General features: G+C 43.3%; 1 protein-coding gene and 1 long non-coding RNA gene across 3 annotated transcripts in view; one reads left to right on the forward strand and one right to left on the reverse strand.

The window, feature by feature from the left end:
• Window positions 1-3483: 3483 nt before the first annotated feature.
• Window positions 3484-21948, forward strand: part of LOC307093672 — a 44738-nt gene continuing 26273 nt past the window's right edge. Inside the window, exon 1 of the long non-coding RNA XR_013813000.1 lies at window positions 3484-3564. This is a non-coding gene — a long non-coding RNA (uncharacterized lncRNA). The remainder of the gene's footprint in view (window positions 3565-21948) is intronic.
• RPS6KC1 (ribosomal protein S6 kinase C1) overlaps window positions 16432-21948 on the reverse strand; it is a 503192-nt gene continuing 497675 nt past the window's right edge. The window contains exons 19-20 of one of the 2 annotated variants that reach the window (XR_013812996.1): window positions 19748-19927; window positions 16432-16637 (exon numbers count right to left, since the gene is read on the reverse strand). The gene's annotated coding sequence lies outside the window, so the exon portion shown is untranslated. The remainder of the gene's footprint in view (window positions 16638-19747; window positions 19928-21948) is intronic. The other variant, XR_013812997.1, reaches the window with a different exon arrangement.

Raw genomic sequence — 21948 nt, forward strand, 5'->3', positions numbered from 1 at the left:
TCACTTTGAAATTTTCTTGCCATTCCCTTTTGGCCTGCAAAGTTTCTGTTGAGAAATCAGCTGACAGTCATATGGGAGCTTCGTTGTAGGTAACTGACTGTTTTTCACTTGCTGCTTTAAGATTTTCTTTGTCTTTAACTCTTGGCATTTTAATTATGATGTGTCTTGGTGTGGTCCTCTTTGGGTTCCTCTTGTTTGGGGTTCTCTGTGCTTCTTGGACTTCTTGTAAGTCTATTTCTTTCACCATGTGGGGGAAGTTTTTGTCATTATTTCTTCAAATAAGTTTTCAGTATCTTGCTCTCTCTCTTTTCTCCTTCTGGCACCCTCATAATGCAAATGTTGGTGTGCTTGAAGTTGTTCCAGAGGCTCCTTACACTATCTTCATATTTTTTAATTCTTTTTTTTCCTCTTCTGATTGGGTATTTTTTTCTTCATCACATTCCAAATCATTGATTTGATTCTTGGAATCGTCTACTCTACTGTTGAATCCCTATAAATTATCCTTTATTTCAGTTAGTGTATGCTTAATTTCTGACTTGTCCTTTTTCATGTCTTTGAAATGTTCATTAAGATCCTTGACAGTCTTACCAAGTCCCTTGAAGCTCTCATTAAATCCTTGAGTGACCTTATAACCATTGTTTTGAACTCTGTATCCAGTAGTTTGCTTGCTTCCATTTCATTTCTTTCATTTGTGACATGTTTCTTTGTCCCCACATTTTGGCTGCTTCCCCGTGATTGTTTCTATGTATTAGGTGGCTGCTATGTTTCCTGGAATTGGTGCAGTGGCCCTGCGTAGTAGTTATCCTGTAGGGCACAGTGGCTCAGCCTCCCCAGTCACCCATGCTGGGCACTCTAGGTGCACTCCTGTGTGGGCTGTGTGCACAGTCTTATTGTAGTTGAGCCTTGATTGCTGTTGGCATTCACTGGGAGGAATTGACCTTCAGGCCAATTGGCTATGAGGACCAGCTGCAACTACAGTGGGAGAGTTGCTATGCAGGAAACACCCCAATGGAGCAGGACTTGCTTCAGTGGGGCTTTGGTACTCACTGAGTCTGCCCCTTGAGTGTGTTGCTTGTGGATGTGTAGAGTTGTAATCTGGTATGGTTTAAAGTTGCCCACTGAGTGCACTGGCTCTGGGGCCTCCTGGGAGGTGCACGGTCAGCCACTGCCTGGGGCCACCTGGCAGGAGCTACAGAGAGATCTTCAAATGGCTCCTTCTTATATTGGGCTCAGAAGTGCCCAGGCGAGGCCCAGCTATGAAGCAAGGCAGGCTGTGCTAGTGCCAGGTCTTGGGCCTTTTATGGATAGGTTTGGGACATGCTGACACCAGCTGGTGCTTGTTTGAGAGATTTTAGCAAAGTGTGAAGCCTGAGCCAGGACAGGCCATTCATATGGAAAAGCCACTGCAAACAGCTTGGGTGGGGCTGCAAATTGTATGGGGTGGGGTCTCAGCGAATCACCAGGGCAGAGCAAATAGTGTGGGCCATGCTGATGAAACTCAGGTATGTCTGCCAGTTAGTTCTGCAATAGGGAAAGTCCCAGAATAGGAACAATGATACCTGTGAGCACCCCACTCTGGGAGAAAGCCACCCCTGAGTTCCTGCTCCAATGCCAGACAATCTAGTTCCTCTCTGTGTATCCCTGGATCCCCCAAAGCTGCTGCCCAGCACTGGAGCTCAGAGGAAGTGGGACTGTATAAGTCCATGTGCTGGCCTTTTAAGAGTACTGCCTGGGTTTCCAGCAGCCTCCATGTCACTCAGACATAGTCCCCGCTGGCTTTTACAGCCCAAAGTTATGGGGACTTCTCTTCCCAGCTCTGGAACCCTGGGCTGGGGGTCTGGTTTGGGACTGAGACCCTTGCTCCCCAGGGAGGACTCCACAGCAGAGATGTCACTCCCGATTAAAAACATGCCGCACGTGGGTGTCGGACCAGCCCATTCTGCACCTCCACCCCACCTATCAGTCTTAATGTGCTTTCTTCTTTACTTCTCTAGTTGTAGGACTTCCATTCAGCCAGATTTTAGGTGGTTCTGAATGATGGTTGTCTTGTATTTTTGTTGTAATTTTGATGTGGTTGTAGGAGGCTGTACCGGTATTTACCTACTCCCCGATCTTGGTTTTCCCTCCAGGGTCTATATATCTTAAAGATCCATCCAACTTTCTTGGGGGAGGCCATTTCCTCTATAACTCAAAGGAGATCACTCCTTTTGAGCCAAGAAAGCATCATTTTATCTAGTGCTATTCCATGTGAGACTAGGTGTGCTTTCTGCCTCAGTTTACCTATCTGTTCAGGAAAGATAAAAGGACCTGCTCCTCTACAGGTGCCCACTCGGCTGCATTCAATGTGTTCTGTGTGCCGGGATTATTATATGTACTTAATCCCCACAACAGTGCTATGAAGTCTGTACTTCAATTAGACCCATTTTATAGATGAGGGAACCCTCACAGAGTTTAAGTAATCTGCCCAAGCCAGTAAATACTGGGAGTCCAGGAACTGCATTCTTATCCTCTATACCATGTTATCCTCTAAGGAGGTTAGGAAAAGGGTGTGTTCAGCTTTGAGCTGTTTGGAGGCCTCTGAAGGAACATCCATATTTGAAAGTAGCCTCTCCCTTTGCCTGCCTCACTACAATGTGGCCTAAGTTATTCAATTAGGGAGGGAAATAATTGGCAGGGGAGTCCGCCTCTAGCAGTGTAATTACCTCCAGTGCCTTGTTGGAATAGTCGAGCTACATTTCAGTTTATGCTGTGAAACCTTAATTATAATATAAACAGCTGCCCTTCAGCCCTGTGGGGCAGCCTTCCCCTACCTCCCTTCTCTGGCTTCTGCACAGTGCCTCCCTCCTGAGTGGCCAGGGTGGTCCAGGAGTGGGAAGGTGCTTCAGGGAGAAGGGGAGATCATGCCTGAGTGTGCCATGGGGTTTGGGAGACTAAGCTACAGGGAGCCCCTGTCACAGCTCCATCTTTGAATGAGGAAGCCTAAGGCAGCATCCCCCTCTTGGTACCACTCCCTCACCCAGAGTCTCCTGGGGACAGAAGGCCCCAGAAGTTAGCAGCCAGCCTAATGCCATTTGGCTTGGCTGGGTTTAGCCAGATGTGGTGTAGTTACAGGGTAATACAGCTGTTCATTTACTCCCGTGTAAGGGAGAATAGGGTCTTCCTTCCCGGTTCAGACTCCATGGATTAGAACCTGGACTGAAGGGATAAGGAGTAAATCATTATGATGAAGTGAGGTAATCTGATGGTCAGCGCGCTCTCTTCAGTCTTTGTGGGCCAGATAGAATAATGTGAGCTTCTCAGTGGTCTACAATGTAGAGTGAGCAAGATAGTCTCTTGAAGAGTAGGGATAATTATTTGAATGTATGTATTTTTATCATTTCTTCTGTGTAATTTCTGATTTCTGTATGTTTTATAAGTGTATAATAGGATATTTATCTATAGATTTATTTATCTCTCACTTAATCCTACAGAAGCAAGGCAAAGCAGAATCAGAACATGGAGGGTAGAGGCTGACTACTTGGATTCAAACCCCTGCTCCGTCATCTGCTACCTGTGTGACTTGGGGTAAGTTACTCAGACTTTCTGTGCCTCGGTGTCTTCATCTGTAGAATGGGGCTCACAAATTCTAATCTACATAAGGTTGTTGTGAGGATTACGTGAGTTAATGTATGTAAAGTGCTTCTAACAGTGCTCGCCCCTTGAGTAACTATTCAGTAAATGTCAGTCAGCAAGGTGGGAAAGGAAAGAAAGGGAGATGGAGGTCCAGGGAGGTGAGTGGAGGAGCTGGCATTCCAATTTTGGGATGTGTTGGGATGCATGATGGAAACTAAGTCCTCACCAACAACCAGATGAGACCAAGAAGGTGAAGGACAACCGCACATCTCCCTCAATCAGAAGAAGCTCTGCCAGTTGGCCCGCGTTGCCATCAACCCCATCAAGTGTGCTGATTCATCTCTTTATAGTCCCCCCCCCGAAGTTTCCCCAATCTCTCAGGGTATCGTTGCTCCAAGGAGGGACTGTAAAGCCTTCTGGAATGATAGTCAAGATAAGCAGAAGAGCTGCAGGAAGGAAAGTGCTAAAATGATTCGGTCAGGAAGCGCCAGATGCACTTCCGCTGGGGAAGGGGTCTGGGTGGAAGGGCCGGGGCTGGAACTCACATTAGAGCTTCTTCCCTCTGGGCTCTTTGGCAGCCCTTGTGCCTGACACTCACATTCTCCAATTCTGTATTAAATCCAGAAGCAAGATGTTCTTGCTATAAAGACCTTGAGCCCCTTTGGGAGGTTTTCTCGATTTAATAGGCGTCTCGGGTTGGTCTCACCCAACTTCCTGTTCTGACAGCAGCTGCTGGCTGAGTCTGAGGTTCATCCGACCTATGAAGCGTTTCAGACCTAGGTCTGGGAGGTGGGGAGAAGTGACCGCCATGGAGGGGTTGGGAACCGTGGTGAGCTGGAGCATTCTTTGCCGTAGACTGTCTTCTAGTGACCAACTTGCTGGTCTCACACCAACTCTTCCCCACCCTGAGTACTGGTATTCATGCTTGCCAGCTTCCCAGCCAGTGATGGCTCCATCTCCTACAAACACCACAGAACAGATTCCCTGTTCTTCTCCCCCTGAAGAACACAGCCTTTGCGTGTTTTCTAAAGGATTTTAGTGTAAGTAGTAGTCAGAAGCTAACAGCAACTAAAATTTCCAGAAATAAAGAGAAAATTGCAATGTTTCAGGACACTTTAAACAATGCACTTGAAACAAGAGGCTTGCATGAGGATTTAAAGTCCTTCAGTGGACTTTTGTATTTTTATTTCCTGTTACCCTGACTACAGCTTCATCTTCTTCATTCATTCCAATAAGTTCTTCTTTAATGAAGACTTGGAGCATGAAGTCCACGCTTATTCAACGTGGCTAACTCTTCATCTCGTCTCTTACCTCTTGATGGCTGATAGGACAAGGGAAACTACTCGAGAGATAATTAAAATGGTGCTTTCAGAAAGCCTCAGCCAATAAAATGTCCCTCATGGTTATAAAGCCTCTCTCCCTGTGTCAATCTTCTTAATGTCCTAATATTAACTGTCCAATTAAGGGTTTATAAGCCCTTGGGGACTGGTGTATTAAGTAAGTTAGGAGGAATGGTCACATTCAGTGTTAGCTAAAATACACAAAGCTGGTGGTAGGAATAGGAGCTACCTATTAGATCTTTCATAACATGAGTCCCTAAAGTAGAAAGAATAGTTCCCTCAAGATTTGTCTGATGGACTGCCTTTCACGGGCTGGTTCATATTTATACGCCAATTTGTCTGGAAATAAATATCTTTAACACACTCAACTAACTCCAAGAGGTGGGTCCCATGGGAACCAGTCTTCCTAAATGAACTGTCTCAAGAAAGGTTTTAGCAGTAGCATGGTGAATTCTAGAATTTCCTCCTTCAGGAAATATATACTAGTATATATCAGTCATAGACTGGAGTTTAAGAAACTGCCAAATTGAATCCAGACACCTAAAAAAACCTTCATATACCTAGTTAAGAGATGACATTGGAAAGAAATAATATTTTATATATAAACAAGCCTAAAGCTCAGTAATGGTCCATCTGACCCGAGATTAATTTTAACAACAGTTGGGCTTTTCATCTACTATGAAAAGGGGGCGTGCAGTCATGAAAATCTGCCTTCTGGATCATCCAAAACCATAAAGGTTTTTATTGCAATGAGTATGCTTTTGATATTGAAAACATTGTACTTATCTCTAGTCCCTTGACAATCAGTAGTGAAGGCACACGCGGTACACTTTAGCGAACTAGAATATTCAGTTGACCAGAATATTGCATAATTCAAAGCTGTAAGAGTTTATTCAGCACTTATTCCATGCCAGGTGTTTGTTAGACACTCTGGAATAGCAATTCTGAACCTATGTCTGTGGAATTCTGAGAGGTTTATAGTAAATGGACTTTGGGAGTGTGTGAACGCAGAGTTTGTGTGCAAAATTAGATATCTGTATGTTCATTTTTCTACAAGAGAGAGTTCATAGCCTTCATCAGCATTCTTATGAGTTGTAAGTAGGTGTTTTCCTCATTGCGTGTGTTTGGGAAAGGATGTTTTAGTGCAGGAATGTCACAGATTTTAAAAATGTTACTAAGCATTAGCTAAATTTTCCCCCCAGAAAATAGTTAATCTGAGAGTAGATTTCTGGCTCCAAGAAAATCACTCCAAAGGTGATTCAGTTCTTTTTTTGTTGTTTTGTTTGATTGTGTTGGAGGGGAACTTTACTCAGACCTGGGAATGGTATACACAGTCTCTTCCCACTATGAAAATTCCATTTCTTTTCCTCCACCACCTTCATTTTTTTCCCTCCTACTCTTTCACTCCCTTGCTCCAAATTCTTCACCCTGCCTGTTCCCTCTCTGCTTCTCGCATTCCCTCTCAGTTCCTTTCCTCCACCCTGGGCTGCAAACCTGCTCCGTAATTCACAGCAGAGCAGCTGGCGTTGGCTGGCAGAGCCAGGTTCCTTGGTTTTAGACGGGCCCCGGAACAAGGCAGCGACTTTGGTCTCTGGGCTCCTCAATAGACTGTACAACAAAGCCGTGGTGAAAGAAGGTGTCTTCTAAGAAGTTCACATTACGGCCCGTAGTAAAAGAAAATGGTGATATTGTTACAGCTGCCAGTTCCTTCCCATTGTCTTCCTTGTCAAAAACATGCCCCCTCCAAAGGGATGGGATGCGTTTCAGTACAATTTGAGAGTGTTCAGTAACCCAATATTATCTGCATTTCCCTCCTTGTTTCATGTTACTTTCTGATCCTTGAGTTCTCCCAAGTTCACAGCGGTCCCTGACATTACGGTGACTCGCTAACTTTCCCATTATACTTACAGTCAATGGGAGAACAATAGATTGTGTTATTCTGTATTTCGCTTCCCTGTCACTCAGTGTTTTATCTCCGCTGATACCCCGGTACCAGACACAGAAACCAAAGTAGGTTGTCTTGTCTTCAGCGAATCTTGAATGCCTTTTGTTCAGAGAGGCGTTTTGTATTCATCAGTCAACTGAGGACTCATCCTGAAGAAGCCCTCAGTCAGCACACAGCCCCAAGTGAAAAAGGGATACTCAGGCTGTGAAATATTCATAGCAAAAGGTACCTCAATCATGTTCACCTTTTGGCCCCCTGAGCCAGACAGGATCACCAGCAGCAACCTGCAAATCTTGTGGACGTGAACAATTTCTGGATGGGAAAATGTGCCGTGTCTCCTCTCCACTTTTGATATTAAACCTATTCACACAGGCCCATTTATCTTCCTACTCCATCTGCCAACACATCTCTGTCAAACAGTTTTAATAAAAGTCCAAAGGTGAAATGATAGTGATCAAGGTTTAACCCGGTGTCTTCCCCCTCTTCTTCGAAAGAGGTAATAGATAGCCTTCCTCCCTCATCCTCTCCCTCCCTTACACTGCCTCTTTAAATGCCTGTTTCCTGGTGCTTAGAGACAGCACTGAGGCTGAATTAAATGGCATGTTGTTTATGTTTCTGAAGAATGAAATCTTACCAGATCAATAAACTCATGTCCAAACAGAACGTAACTGAAGAATATAATGGCTGCTAATTGGATGCAATCAGCTGATGACTATTAGGTGTCAAATTCAACCAGAAAATAGAATCCATAACAATGCACAGAGACAGAGGAGGAAGCAGGGAGGGAGACAAGAAATGCCACTTTCAATGAAATTTATTCTCTTGGAGCTCCTGATAAAATAAGAATTAAATAGTCAAGAATTCAGGGAAGCTCTGTTTTTATGTAGACCTGGATTTCTACATAATCTAATTTTGAGGTAAAGAAGTAAGTGGGCTACAGCAAGGGAAAAAAAAAAAGTTGAATGAACCCCCCATGCTCATCACAGCTAATTGATACACATTTGATTTAGTGCCTGTTATGCCAGACACTGCCCTAGGCATGTTAGATGCAAACACGTGAGGATTAAAAGAAAGTCCAAGAAACGCATTCACAGATTTAACGTTAGTGTGTATTTTACCAAATACACTCTTAAGACACCCTCTGGAGAGTGAATATCCAAAGTGGACTCTGGCCAGCTCTCTACTCCACAGAGAAATCTAAGAAAGGGTTTGTCACCACTTCCCAGTGGCTTTGGAAATGTGAAGGATTGAGATGAAGAATGGCAGAGAGATCCCAACTCAAACATCTTGGACAGATCCCAGTTGCTGCCTTGAACACTATATTAAGAAAAATTCAGAGACTGTGTCCATACTCAGAAGGAAAAAACCCCATCTATACTGCAATAGCAATTTCTGCCAAGAGCATGGGTGGAAAAGTTGGTAGGCTTTTGTCATTTAAGTGTTCTTGGTTTCCAGCTCTGTTTAAACCTCAGAACACAGGGAAGGCTGCAGAGGATTCCAAATCAGTCAACTTTGTTGGGAAATGTAGATGCTAATTTCATGTTGGGCACCTAGAGCTCCCTGGAGAGAAGGCCTCTGCCAATCTAATGAATAAATAAAACACAAATAAAGCTTCACGCTCAAGCCTGGGTGCCCCAGGGAGACAGTCTCTTGGAATTCAGTGATGAAGATGCCTGGAACTCTGCTGGACTCATCAGGGAGACCAGACTGCTTCAGAGCCCAGACTCCCAGGGCCTATCAGCTGCAAATCTAGCCCTAAAGAAAGCAAATAATTAAGCAGGTCATTAGGAAGCCTATAAAAGTACGGATATGCAGCTACGCCCTGCCGGTAACTTCAAAAGGTGGCCAAAAGGCAGAGAGATTCTTTGTAGCAAAGGAAACAGCAATGGAAAAAATGAAGTCTCATGGCACCCAAGAGCTACTGGGTAGCGACTGATTCCACAAAAATCTGCTCCAGCTCAAGCAGGCCCAGTGGCTCCCCATTTGCTTGGTCAGCGCTCTCAGTGTCCCCCCAGGCCTAGGCTGTCTCTGAGGTCCGCTCTGCCCCACTTTACAGCAGGGGCTGGAGGTGGACAGGGTTCTCCCCAGGAGGCCAGCAGACCTGGGAGTCCCAGAGTTGCCCTTTTAGCCTTGGCTGGGACGAAGCTGTGTGAAGTGTGCCTCTCCATTTCCTTCCTGCAAGGCCCTTCCCACTACATGCCCTGTGGCCTGAAATTGCCCAGGGTCTTGTTTGGGCTGGAGAGGAGATTCCATTAAACTCACTTTCATTCAAGTGTAAATGACCCAGATATCCTTATCTACTTAAAATTTCAACAAGTCTCCAAAATATTTAATGGTGGAATTTGAGATGATGTTATAGACTCTTAGAAGGCTATTTTTTTCTTGTCCCCAAATCTTAATTCCTCTTCAAGTAGAGGCAAAGCCATTCCTGTCCGCCCCGACCAAATGCAGACCCACAGCGTTTGGGGATTCTATGGGCTTCTATGTTCTAGGCTTATGCAGACTCTTGTGGTTGGGCTAGAGCATATTGTTCCCAAGGCATCTTCCAGTCCCCCCAATCCCAATCTGACCCCAACTGGTTTGGAGATGATAAAAACAAGTTAGAAATGCAAATAATAGTGAATTAATTTGGCTGGGGTAAGGCCACTCAAAGTGTTCATTTGGGAAAGTAGAATATTTTCATTAATTCTTCCTTCCCCTCTGTCCACCCTCCTGCCATCAACTGGAAATAACATTTCACTGGGTACAGTTTTTCATTTTTAGAAGACGTGTGTTCTTTTACTAAATTAATTTACCTAGTGGAGCCCTGATGTGATGTAATTTTGAAGAAGGACAATACTGAGTTGGTGTAATTATTTCTTCATATTTAAAAGCTCCCTAGGTTAATGTGTTTTGGGGAACAAGCTGTTAAATCATTAGGGATGGTGTTTTGCAACCTTTTTCTAAGCAGCAGCTAATGCTGACTTGAGGTTGGGCTTAAAGACCACCCCAGCCAGAACTCTCTCCTAGTAAAGGGCTGGTCACCACCTAACAAGCCTGCCTAGTAGAACTATACTTGATGAATGTGATCATAATAGAACATTTTTATTTAAAAGAGAAAACCAAGGGAAGTTGCCCTGTCAAACTGTATGGTGCACTCCAGTTGCTGAGGAAAGAAGAGGAACCTTCTGGAAGCTGGAATCCTCAGATGGCTCCTTCAGATCTGCTCACTTGTTGCAAAGAAATAAATGGTGGAGTGAGACCAATTTGAGATAGAACAGGATAAAAATTGTTCTGTGTGGTTCCAGAGGAGAGAACCAGGAGGAAGGCATGATAGACACAGTGAGGGATGCCTTTCCTAACAGACAGACCTACCAAAGCACAGGAGATGCGCCTGCAATAAGGACTTCCACGTTGTTACAGAGTAGAAAGAGTTCGAACCCGGGGCTCTACAGAGCCAAACACTAAACATGGAGAATTGCAGTAGAGAAAGCTTGGTTATTAAGAATGGCGCCACCCAGGAGAACAGGAAGCAAATAAAGCCTGAACTCCAGTCCAGGATTCAGGACAGGTGTTTGAGGATGTAGGGGAAACACTTACGTGGAAGCGCTAGAGAGGAAAGTCTTTTTTTTTCCCCCCATCTTTATTGTTGAAAGTATTACATATGTCCCCTCTTTTCCCCCCATTGACCTCTTCTGGCCCACCCCCTACTCCCCTGCCCTAGGCCTTCACCACACTATTATCTGTGTCCATGGGTTATGCATATATGCCTACAAGTTCTTCGGTTAATTTCTTCCCACCTCCTAGCCTTCCCTCTCTTCCCTCTGAGGTTTGACAGTCTGTTCAATGCTTTTATGTCTCTAGATCTATTTTTGTTCATCAGTTTATGTTGTTCATTAGATTCCACAAATGAGTGAGATCATGTGATATTTATCTTTCTCCTACTGGCTTATTTCGTTTAGCATAATGCTCTCCATGTCCATCCATGCTGTTGCAAATAGTAAGAGTTCTTTCTTTTTTACAGCAGCACAGTATTCCATTGTGCAGATGTACCACAGTTTTCTAATCCACTCATCTGCTGATGGGCACTTAGACTGTTTCCAAATCTTAGCTATTGTAAATTGCGCTGCTATGAACATAGGGGTGCATATATCCTTTCTGATTGGTATTTCTTGGGATATATTCCTAGAAGTGGGATCACTGGGTCAAATGGGAGTTCCATTTTTAGTTTTTTTGAGGAAACTCCATACTATTTTCCACAGTGGCTGCACCAGTCTGCATTCCCACCAGCAGTGCACGAGGCTTCCCTTTTCTCTACATCCTCACCAGCACTTGTCCTTTGTTGATTTGTTGATGATAGCCATTCTGACAGGTGTGAGGTTATACCTCATTGTCATTTTGATTTGCATTTCTTGGATGGTTAGTGACTTAGAGCATTTTTTCATATCTCTCTGGGCCTTCCATATGTCCACTTTGGAGAAGTGTCTATTTAGGTCCTTTGCCCATTTTTTGATTGGATTGTCTGCCTTTTGTTAAGTTGTATGAGTTCCCTGTATGTTTTGGAAATTACCCCCTTATTGGATGTATCATTGGCAAATATGTTCTCCCATGTAGTGGGCCCTTTTGTCATTTTTTTGATGGTTCCTTTTTATGTGTAGAATCTTTTTATTTTGATGCAGCCCAATTTGTTTATTTTCCCTTTTGTTTCCTTTGTCCTAGGAGATGTATCGGCACACATAGTGCTACAAGACATGTCTGAGATTTGGCTACCTATGGTTTCTTCTAAGATTTTTATGGTTTTTGCGTCTTACATTTAAGTCTTTTATCCATTTTGAGTTTATTCTTGTGTATGGTGTAAGTTGGTGGTAGAGTTTCATTTTTTTCTATGTATCTGTCCAATTTTCCCAACACCATTTATTGAAGAGACTGTCCTTACTACATTGCATGCTCTTGCCTCCTTTGTCAAATATTAAATGAGCATAATGGCTTGGGTCAATTTCTGGGCTCTCTCTCTGTTCTGTTCTGTTGATCTACATGCCTGTTCTTGGGGCCAGTACAAGGCTGTTTTGAGTACAGTGGCTTTATAATATAACTTGATATCTGGTATTGTGATTCCTCCAACTTTGTTCTTCTTTCTCAAGATTGCTGTGACTATTCGGTTTTTTTTGTTTGTTTGTTTGGTTCCATATACATTTTTGGAGTGTTTGTTCTAGATCTGTGAAATATGCTGTTAGTATTTTAATAGGGACTGCATTGAATCTATAGATTGCTTTGGGTAGTGTGGATACTTTAATGATGTTGATTCTACCAATCCATGAATACTGTATATTCTTCCACTTGTTTATATCTTCTATCTCTTTTACCTCCTTAGTTAAATTTATTCCTAAGTATATTACTTTTTTTTTTTGTTGCAAAGGTAAATGGGATTGTTTTTTAGTTTCTCTTTCTGAGATTTCATTATCCTATCTAATAAAAGAGTAATATGCAAATTAACCATCACTCTGCTACACCACCAGCCACGCCCACCATCCAATCAGGAGCGAGTATGCAAATTAACCCCAACCAAGATGGCTGCAGCCACAGAGCTAGCAGGAGGGAGGCTTGGGTTTCCCTGGAAATGGAGGAAGCCAAGCTTTCCACACACCCTGGCGGGCCCAAGCCTCCACTCAAGGCTACAAAGTTTCAATTATAGAAGATAAATAAATCCCAGATGCCAGGGCCTCCACTTGGGTTGCCGGGGGGCGTAGCCAGCCTGCAAATCACCACAGGCCCCTCACCCAGGCTGTCCCATGCCCCAAGGGAACCCCCACTCTGATCCGGGACACCCTTCAGGGCAAACCAGATGGCCCCCACCCATACACCAGGCCTCTATCCTATCTAATAATAGAGTAATATGCAGATTGATCATCACTCCAATATACAAGATGGCTGCCCCCATGTGGATAAAAGATGGCCAGCAGGGGAGGGCAGTTGGGAGGGACCAGGCCTGCAAGGGAGGGCAGTTGGGAGGGACCAGGCCTGCAAGGGAGGGCAGTTGTGGGCGATCAGGCCAGCAGGGGAGGGTAGTTAGGGGTGACCAGGCCGGCAGAGGAGGGAAGTTGGGGGTGACCGGGCCTGCAGGTAAGGGCGGTTGGGGGGGACCCAGGTCTGCAGGGGAGAGCAGTTGGGGGTGACCAGGCCTGCAAGGGAGGACAGTTAGGGGCAAACAGGCTGGCAGGGGAGCAGTTAGGCATCAATCAGGCTGGCAATTGAGTGGTTAGGGGGTGATCAGGCTGGCAGGCAGAAGCGGTTAGGGGCAATCAGGAAGGCAGGCAGGTGAGCAGTTGGGAGCCAGCAGTCCTGGATTGTGAAAGAGATGTCTGACTGCCCATTTAGGCCTAAACGGGCAGTCGGATATTCCTCATGGGGTCCCAGATTAGAGAGGGTGTAGGCTGGGCTGAGGGACACCCCCCGCCCCCGTGCATGAATTTTGTGCCTCTAGTTGGAGTATAAAAATGCCATAGATTTCTAGGTGTTAATTTTTTATCCTACTATGTTGCTGAATTCATTTATTAAATCTAGTAGTTTTTTGATGGAGTCTTTAGGGTTTTCTATGTACAATATCATGTCATCTGTGAATGAGAGTTTTCCTTCCTCCTTTCCAATTTGGATGCCTTTTATATCTTCTTCTTATCTGATCACAATGGCTAGCACTTCCAGTACTATGTAGAACAGGAGTGGTGAAAGTGGGCATCCCTGTCTTGTTCCTGTTCTTAAGGGAAATGTTTTAGTTTTTTGCCCATTGAGTATGATGTTGGCTGTAGGTTTGTCATGTATGGCTTTTATTATGATCCCTCTGTTACCACCTTGCTGAGAGTTTTTATCACAAAAGGGTGTTGGATTTTGTTGAATTCTTTTTCTGTATCAATTGATAAGATCATGTTTTTGTCTAGCAATCTGTTTATGTGATGTATCACATTTATTGATTTGCGATTATTGTACCAGTCTTGCATCCCTGGAATAAATCCCACTTGACCATGGTGTGTGATCTGTTTAATGTATTGCTGGATCCGATTTGCTAATATTTTGTTGAGGATTTTAGCATCTATGTTCATCCAGGGTATTGGCCTGTAATTCTCTTTCTTTGTAGTGTCTTTATCTGATTTGGGAATTAGGATAATGCTGGCCTAATAGAAAGACCTTGGAAGTGTTCCTTCCTCTTGAATTTTTTGCAATAGTTTGAGGAGGATAGGTGTTAGTTCTTCATTGAATGTTTGGTGAAATTTCCCCGTGAAACCATCTGGACCAGGGCTTTTGGAGAGGCAAGTCTTAATTGGAGGACCTTACAAGGCAGATGATTTAGACAAGGAAACTAAAATTCAGAGTCTTAGTAATTGCCCAGCTAGTAATTAAGTGATGAAGCCAGACTGAATTCTATATGATTAAAAATCCTGCAGTCCTTCCTAGCCCAAGAGTATTCTATATGGTCCCAAGGTAAAACTAGGGTCTGTAGGCAGAAATTTCAAGGCAGTGGATTTTATTCCACCCAATGGAGAAGATGACCTGAATTCAGAGTGGTCCAGAAATGGCAGGGTTGGGGACCTGGGGGGTTGTCATTCTGGAGGCCACTGGTTGCCAACTCATACGGGTCATCTTTTCTCAATGTATGTTCTATAGAATATGCTGTCTGAAATGTGGCAAAAGTATGCGGGAGTGGGAAAAAGAAATGGCTGTGTGCTTGGGTAAATTCTCAAAATGCTCAGGTAAAACATGTCATTTCCTGGGTAATTTCTCTGAGACTTTCACACGTGGGTTGTGATCTGTGAATCTGCTAAATGAGGACTTATTTGATTTTGGAACCCCTTTCTCCTGGAATATCTTCAGGGACTACTTATTACATTCCAAAAAAAATGTAATAATAAAGTACAGTGGAGCCTGAAACCTGGGCATGCGCCCTGATCAGCAATTGAACTGTGACCTTCTGATTCATAGGCTGACGCTCAACCACTGAGCCATGCCAGCTGGGCCTGGCCTCCTTTCTACTCTGAAAACACTCCAGATATCCACAGACTTTTTCTCGGCTGTTCTGCTTCCCAGAGGCTCCTCCCCCATGTACCTGCGTGGCTAACTTAGATGCCTCCATGTGACTGTCTCAGGATAGCCTGTCTGTCCCCCCTCTACTCTGGGCATCTCCGATTCCTCTTACTCTCTCCTAGTATATTTTCCAGAGCGCTTACCATCTTCTTGCATATGATGCAATTAGTTTTGGTATTTTTCTGTCTCCTCCACAAGAATGTAAGCTCCATAAGGTCTAGGATCTTAGTCTGTTTTGTTCACTGATCTGTCTCAAGCATTTAAAAAATCACTCTTGTGACGTAATAGGTGCTTAATTAATACTGGTTGAGTGAATGAGTGAAACACAGTTCCAAATTTCATGGAGGTGCTTCTGTGAATACCCACAAAGACAGAAAACTTGTGGGATGCATTATTTGAGATTTTATTTTAGATAGATAGGTAGATACATTTCTAAATTTTTGAAAGTACAACTACACTGTGTCTATGTACATATGTGCACACATGTGTGCATATACATACTAGAATATTGACTTGAATAACAAAATTTCAAAAATTTAGATCATGTTCTAAGTAATAGATTTTTAAAAATCAAAACATCAGGTACCAAGGACAACTGGTGTGCTTTAACTAGGATGCCCTTCATACCCAAACCTTGCTGGCATCACCAGCAGAGAGCTCTGGAAGATCCAAGTTTGATCCAGGAGTGCATCGGTGGCCTATTTATATTTTAATATCTGGGAGGTCAAAATCAGGTGCCAGTGATGCTAAGAATTTCAGGATGCTACTTAAAAGTTTCCATTAAGTAGGTTAAAGGTCATCATGACATGACTGTCATTTATGCCTTTATGTATAGTCATGGACACTTTAGAGGCTTCAGGATCTATTCTGCAAGCAGAACAATCATCTTCTAGGTGTGGAAAGGACTCTGAGAAGGGGCCCTCAGACACAGGTTAGCCTCTACCCAAACTTTACTTACAGAGCCACCTGCTTCTACATTTCAGAAATACATCCGTGTCATCAGACAAGCAAAGCCAAAGGAGTGGGTTTTTAAATGGTGTTTTTATTTAGACCAGCCTGGGTTTGGCTACGGGAAAATGTCATTGTCCCCCTTACTTAAGGAGGAATGAAGCTGTAACTTGAGTTTCAAAATGGCTATCACCCCTTGAGCTACCACCTGCAGGATGGTGACCACCACCCACACCTGGTTCTGACTGGCCTTCCTGATCGGTGCCTTGGTGTTGAGAAGAGAAAGGGTAGGGAGGTGAAGGTTTTGTTCCAATTCTGGGGAAAGTCATGCATCTCGAGAAACAATGATCTCATTGTTATTTTTAGCTTTTATTTACAAAATGGTTATATTTTGCATTATGTATGTACATGGCAATTTAAAAAACACATATAAGTAACAGGCATTCAGCGCATTAGAATACTTAATATGGGTTTTGAACTTCTGCCAGGAGTAGGCCCCAAAGCAGTTCTTCCTATTTGCATTGCTGCATTTATCCATTTCCAAACATGAGAAGATCCATCTATCAGATTCTGTGTAAATCCTGCACACAGATAATTTGTAAAAAAGCTTTCTTTCAAAATGTTCTGCGGTTTTTCTAATCTTGTCGCTTTTCTAATTTTCTAATCACATAACCTTGAAGTCGAAAGACACAGCCTGTGATAATCTGTGTACATGGTCTTCATTATTATCACAGTCATTTCTGGGGAAGAAAAAAAAAAGAGAGAGAAAACACACACAGGAAAAAAAAAAAAACACCAACCTTTCCGCCCCCCACACATTCAAAGCTGCCTTTAAAGTCCTACTTTAGTCACAGTTCAATCAGATCCACATTAGTCCCACGCATCAGACAGAAGAGTGTTCATGAGCATAAGGGGGATATTGACTTTAAAAATTTACTGGCGAGGCGTTCAGAGCCTGCAGGAATGTCAAAACTCCAACCTGCATTTTGATGTTTTAGCCTCCGGTTAGTCTTGACTGACATGCTTGGAGCACTTTGGTCTGTGCTCTGGCACCCATTAACTGTCCTTGACTCAATGTTATCCCGGCCGTTATGGGCAGCTCGGTGCCTAATGGTTTCAGTGGCTTAGACGCCCCAAGGTGTAAGGAAACTCACGCCCCATTTTAAGGGATCACATTGGCTATTCTTGGCTTCATTATGGGGGGCATTGTTTGATCCGAAATAATGAGGGCCTGTTAATTATTATTCTGATAATTGGGCCTCATGTGGGAGCATGGCAGAGCGCGAGGTGTTTTAAAAGGAAGCAAGTTTGGAAAAGGGAGAAAGCAATGTCAAGGTTGAGGTGTCTTTGAGAGGAGTTTGTTTATATGCAAAGTGTTTTCACCCAAGTGGGGACGTGGGGCTGGATGGAGGAGCGAGAAGGAGGTTGGAGCGAGCTTAGGCCTATACTTACTTCAGCTACGGTGGATTGCAAAATTGCTACCTTGGGCAAAGTATTCAAAAAGGCTCACCAATCCCATGACTGAACCTGTAATTACACGTGAAGAGATTGGGAGTTGGGTTCTCTTGGAGGAAGAGATGTAGGGAGAATAGTTGTCCTAGTTGAATCCCATTGGCTCTCTGGGGAAAACTGTGAACTTTATCTCTTTATGTGCTGTCTTTTGTCCTATTTTTCCCATCTATAAAATGACAACCAAGTCCATTAAGGGTGTCACGTAAAGACTGCTGCCTGGGCAGACAGAAGGGGTGGCTGTCTGTCCAGGAGGCACAAATGTCAGGAGTGACTGAGGTGACAGAGAACAGGTGACCTTTGTGGGCTAGGGGGTGCTGGTGGTTGGGGGGAATTCTCTTGAGTAACTCAGTCCCAAATGAACCTCTGAGATGCTATGAAAATTCTGCTTTTACAGACTATCCATTAAGTTAAAAGGCCTGCTTTAAGGTATTAAATCTGGACTTGGTCTCTTCCTCTTAGGTGAATACTGTTATAGCATTCACATTTATTTTTAAATTGATGCTGCTCTTGTAATTGTGGGGGAGAAAACTCCAATAATCGACGAGTCCCCACAATCTTATCTCTTTCCTGGAATCCAAATAAGAGCCCACAGTGTCTCTATCCACTGGAAGGAAGGGTTGGATTTAAACAAATGTCTCAATTTGAAAGGAAGAGGGAGGGTTTGGAGGGAGGTAAACTTGCATTTGAAGCTTTAACCTGGGTTTTTTGTCAGACTTCCATATACTTCAGGTAGAGCTGGCCAGCTGAGATGAGAGCTGGCCTGCCTATAGACCAGGTGACAGTGACCGACAGGAAGAGAAGAAATAGAGAGGAGGACCATACTCATTTTGAGTTCCAGTGCTATGTTCACCTGACTTTGCTTGGTTCTAAATCTCACTCTTCCAATTAAACTGGAGAGACTATCAAAAGTGCGTGTTCAAAACGGTTACAGAGCCTGGAGTTTTGGACTTGCCTGCGCCTTCTTCATACGGCTCTGTGATTCTCTTTTGTGTGTGTGGATGTTCTTTGAGATGCACTGTGGGAGGTGGGGCAGGAGGAAAGGGTGGGAGGGCCGAGCACAGTGCTGAGGATTGAAGAGTTAGTGGCCAAAACAGGTGATCTTGTCTGTGATCTCTCAACTGTTCCTAACAGCTTCAATGCATCTCATAGGTTCATCAAAATGACACTGCACTTCCCTGGAACATGGCACGCTAGGTGCTGAGCTGGTCGAGAGCACAGCCATCTTAGACCCAGTGCACAGGGGGGGAATTCAAGTCAGAGTTGGCCAACAGGCGAGTGGAGACCTGGATCTCACCTGACCACTCATTCATTTACGTGACCTTGAGCTTAACTAATTATTCTTGGTCTGATTCCTCATCGGAGAAATGCGGTTAAACTGAGAGAAGTCAAACCCAATAGAGATGCTATGAAGCATAGAGTAAGGTTATAATCATAAAGCAATTTGTAAAAAAAAAAAAAAAAAAAAAAAGGAATAAGGTAATATTTCCAGATAAATTAGGACAGTATGGATCTTTAACACTACCCCTTCCTTCCCATCTTGCTGCGTTTGCAGTCTTAATCTTTTTGTTACTGAGTGGATCAGCCTCCTAATGAAATTTCCATAAGAATATAAGAAATTTCTTCCATTGGAATAGACTGATGATTTTGGAAATAGTACCCAGCACAGTGACCTGCATGCAAATACTTGTTAGAAATATGAGTTTCTCAGCAAAGAATATGTCTTTTCTGCTCAAGATCTTGCCCTTGCAGGTGACGAACATAAGCCTGACTACTCCAACTTCCCTTCAAACAAGACTCTATGAAAGTTTTTAAAACCCTTTTTTTCTGTTTCTTTATATTTTCATCCTACATCATTTCTTGGATTTCAAGCTCTGGCTTTCATTTAGCTCGTTTCTTTTTATCTGTCCTGGAAAAGCTGCTTCATGCTTCTATGAGGGACAATGAACCATGTCTTCCTGGGACTATTAAGTAGGTGTGACATTATCCTATCCAGATCCGTGCCTTTTATAGATTTACTGCCATGGTACCCCAAGGCCTTGACTTTTGCAACTAAGGGGTCCTAGTCTTTTTAGTCTGTTTTCATACAGAAGTCTCTTTCTCCTTTGCCTGAAGAAAGCCAACGGCCACTTTTATAAGATGTTTTATCATCTTACAATTATTACAGAAACCACCGTCTCTCTCTAGAGAGCTCACAGTTTGCTAAATCCGATAGATGATGTATCATCAAGAGCCGTGGGTCAGAGACACTCCTGGATGAAGACAGTCTTAAAGAAGGAAAAAAGCTTCGTTTATCCCCAGAGCGCCCCTATTTCAAATAGGAAATCTTCCTCGGCCTTACCAGTTTACAGTGATGTCATCTACGTCTTGACATTCACTAGCACAGATGATGGCCAAGGTCTTTGGTGCCTTTGAACTTGTACAAATAGTTCCACTTCAGTGATGGTGACTCAGAAGCCAACCTTCACAGCTGCCGCTCTGTTCTCCGGATGGCAGGGCATATGTGTTTCATGGGTGAACCCTGGATAGTGGATATATGGCAAATACATATTCATTCTCTCTCTCTCTCTCTTTCTCTCTCTTTTTCCCTCCCTCCATCCTTCCCCTTCAAAATAGTTATGGAGTGTTTTCTTTCATTTTTAGCAGAGGTTACATTGATGACTCTTCTAAACTTAGTATTTCATGTTGCATACAAAGTATTTCATGTTGCATACAAAATATCTGTAATTCAAATAGTGTCCTCCTTTCTGACTGCTTTTCCTTGAGAAAAAGGACTTTGTCTTCCATCTCCCTGTGCCTTGCTCACTAATGATGATAATGAGAAAGTCATAAATACCATTGATTATAGGCCCTGTTAAGATAAAGATCACTCAACTGATCAAGTGACCATAGGGTACATTATAAGCTGAAGTAAGTATTTTATGATTAGGCATTTGAGCTGAATAGGAATCCAGGATAAACCCATTTGGAATGTGGTCTGTAACCCCCTGACCACTCTCCCCCACCTCCCTTCCACATTCATTTGTGGGGTTCATTATCATGTAAGTTATCGGTGGTGACTTTGGAAGGCAGGCCAATTCACCACTTCCTAGAAACATTCCTCTCCTCTGCTCTGTGTCCTAAGGAAAAGTGATTAGGCTGGTTGCTGAAGAAGGAACCTCCCCATTCCAGAGCTTTCAAGCTATTATGCTTTGGATTGTCCATACTATCAAGTTCTTCTTACATTACAGATAATGACAAGCTGTTAATTTAGAAGAAAATAATTATTTTATGGCCTTGCACAAAGACAATTTCATTTAATGGTCACAGGTAACAAAAGCCTATCTACATTTGACTTGTTCCAAAGTTTCCAGTAGGGAATGATGTGGGAGGCTAATGTGGATGGCATAAGGCACGTTTGTGAAAACATTATCATGAATTCTCTTCTCATTTTTCTTGTCACTTCTTTCTCCTCGCTGTTCTGGTCTTAACAAAGGAATCGGTCACACTGCACAATCAAATCGATGGGATAAAAATGCTTCCCATAAAATGATAAAGTATTCTGTCACATCACCTGGGTCAGGATGGTTTTCCAAAGCTTCTGTGATTGGTGAACAGATTTGTCCAAGATTACGAAGGGTCGAACAGGCAGTGTGCTGTGGGCTCACATGGTGACATCGTTACCAGTCAAGACAGATCAGCTGAGTTAATGGCTGTTAAACCAGGCATATGGCCTTGGGTTCAATTTGAGTTTCCTTGGCATCTCATGAAATAGCTCAGGCTAGCCTCTCTAGAATTGTACAACTCTGCGCTCTTTCAGAGGCTGTGCCTACACGCACAAACATTTTCATTAGTTCAACAGATAGTTCACATCAGATTAGAATGGGCCAGGCACTATCCTAGGTGCTGGAGATGGGTGGCTGAACAATATGGACATTTATGGACATTATCTCCTTTTGGCTGTTAGACTCCAGACAGGAAGAAAGACATAATAATTGATGTGCAACACAAGAAGAAAACACACAACTGCTATTGACTAAATTAAAAACTTCTTTTCCCAAGTAAATTAGTTCAATCGAATTCTACCTTTTTTCCCCTCTTCATTATTTATTTTTCCTCCCACTACATCATAGCTTCTCATGGGGTCTATAGTGAGGGCCAACTGACTATCCCAAAGGAGACTGGTTAAGTCTCGGGCTCCCCGACTTCTCTAGGGAGGTGTGGTCAGCTCCTGCTACTTTCTTCCCCTCCACCTCCAAAAAGTTAATTTGAGACAGAGAAAGTGTTAGCATTTACCCCAAAAGGAAATATTTGTGTCTGTGTATATGTCTAAAGAGTCATGTGCCTCTTAACAATGGGGAGATGTTCTGAGAAATGCTTCGTCAGGCAATTTTGTCATTGTGTGAACATCGTAGTGTGCATTTACACAAACCTTGATGGCATAGTCTACTCCTGCAATTGTATATGCTATACTTCTATTCGACTGGCATTGCGGTGGGTTTATTTACACCAGCATTACCACAAACACGTGAATAATATGTTGTGCTAGGACAGTGGTCGGCA

Source organism: Cnephaeus nilssonii, assembly GCF_951640355.1.
Source record: "Cnephaeus nilssonii genome assembly, chromosome: 21".
In the NCBI taxonomy this organism is placed as follows: domain Eukaryota; kingdom Metazoa; phylum Chordata; class Mammalia; order Chiroptera; family Vespertilionidae; genus Cnephaeus; species Cnephaeus nilssonii.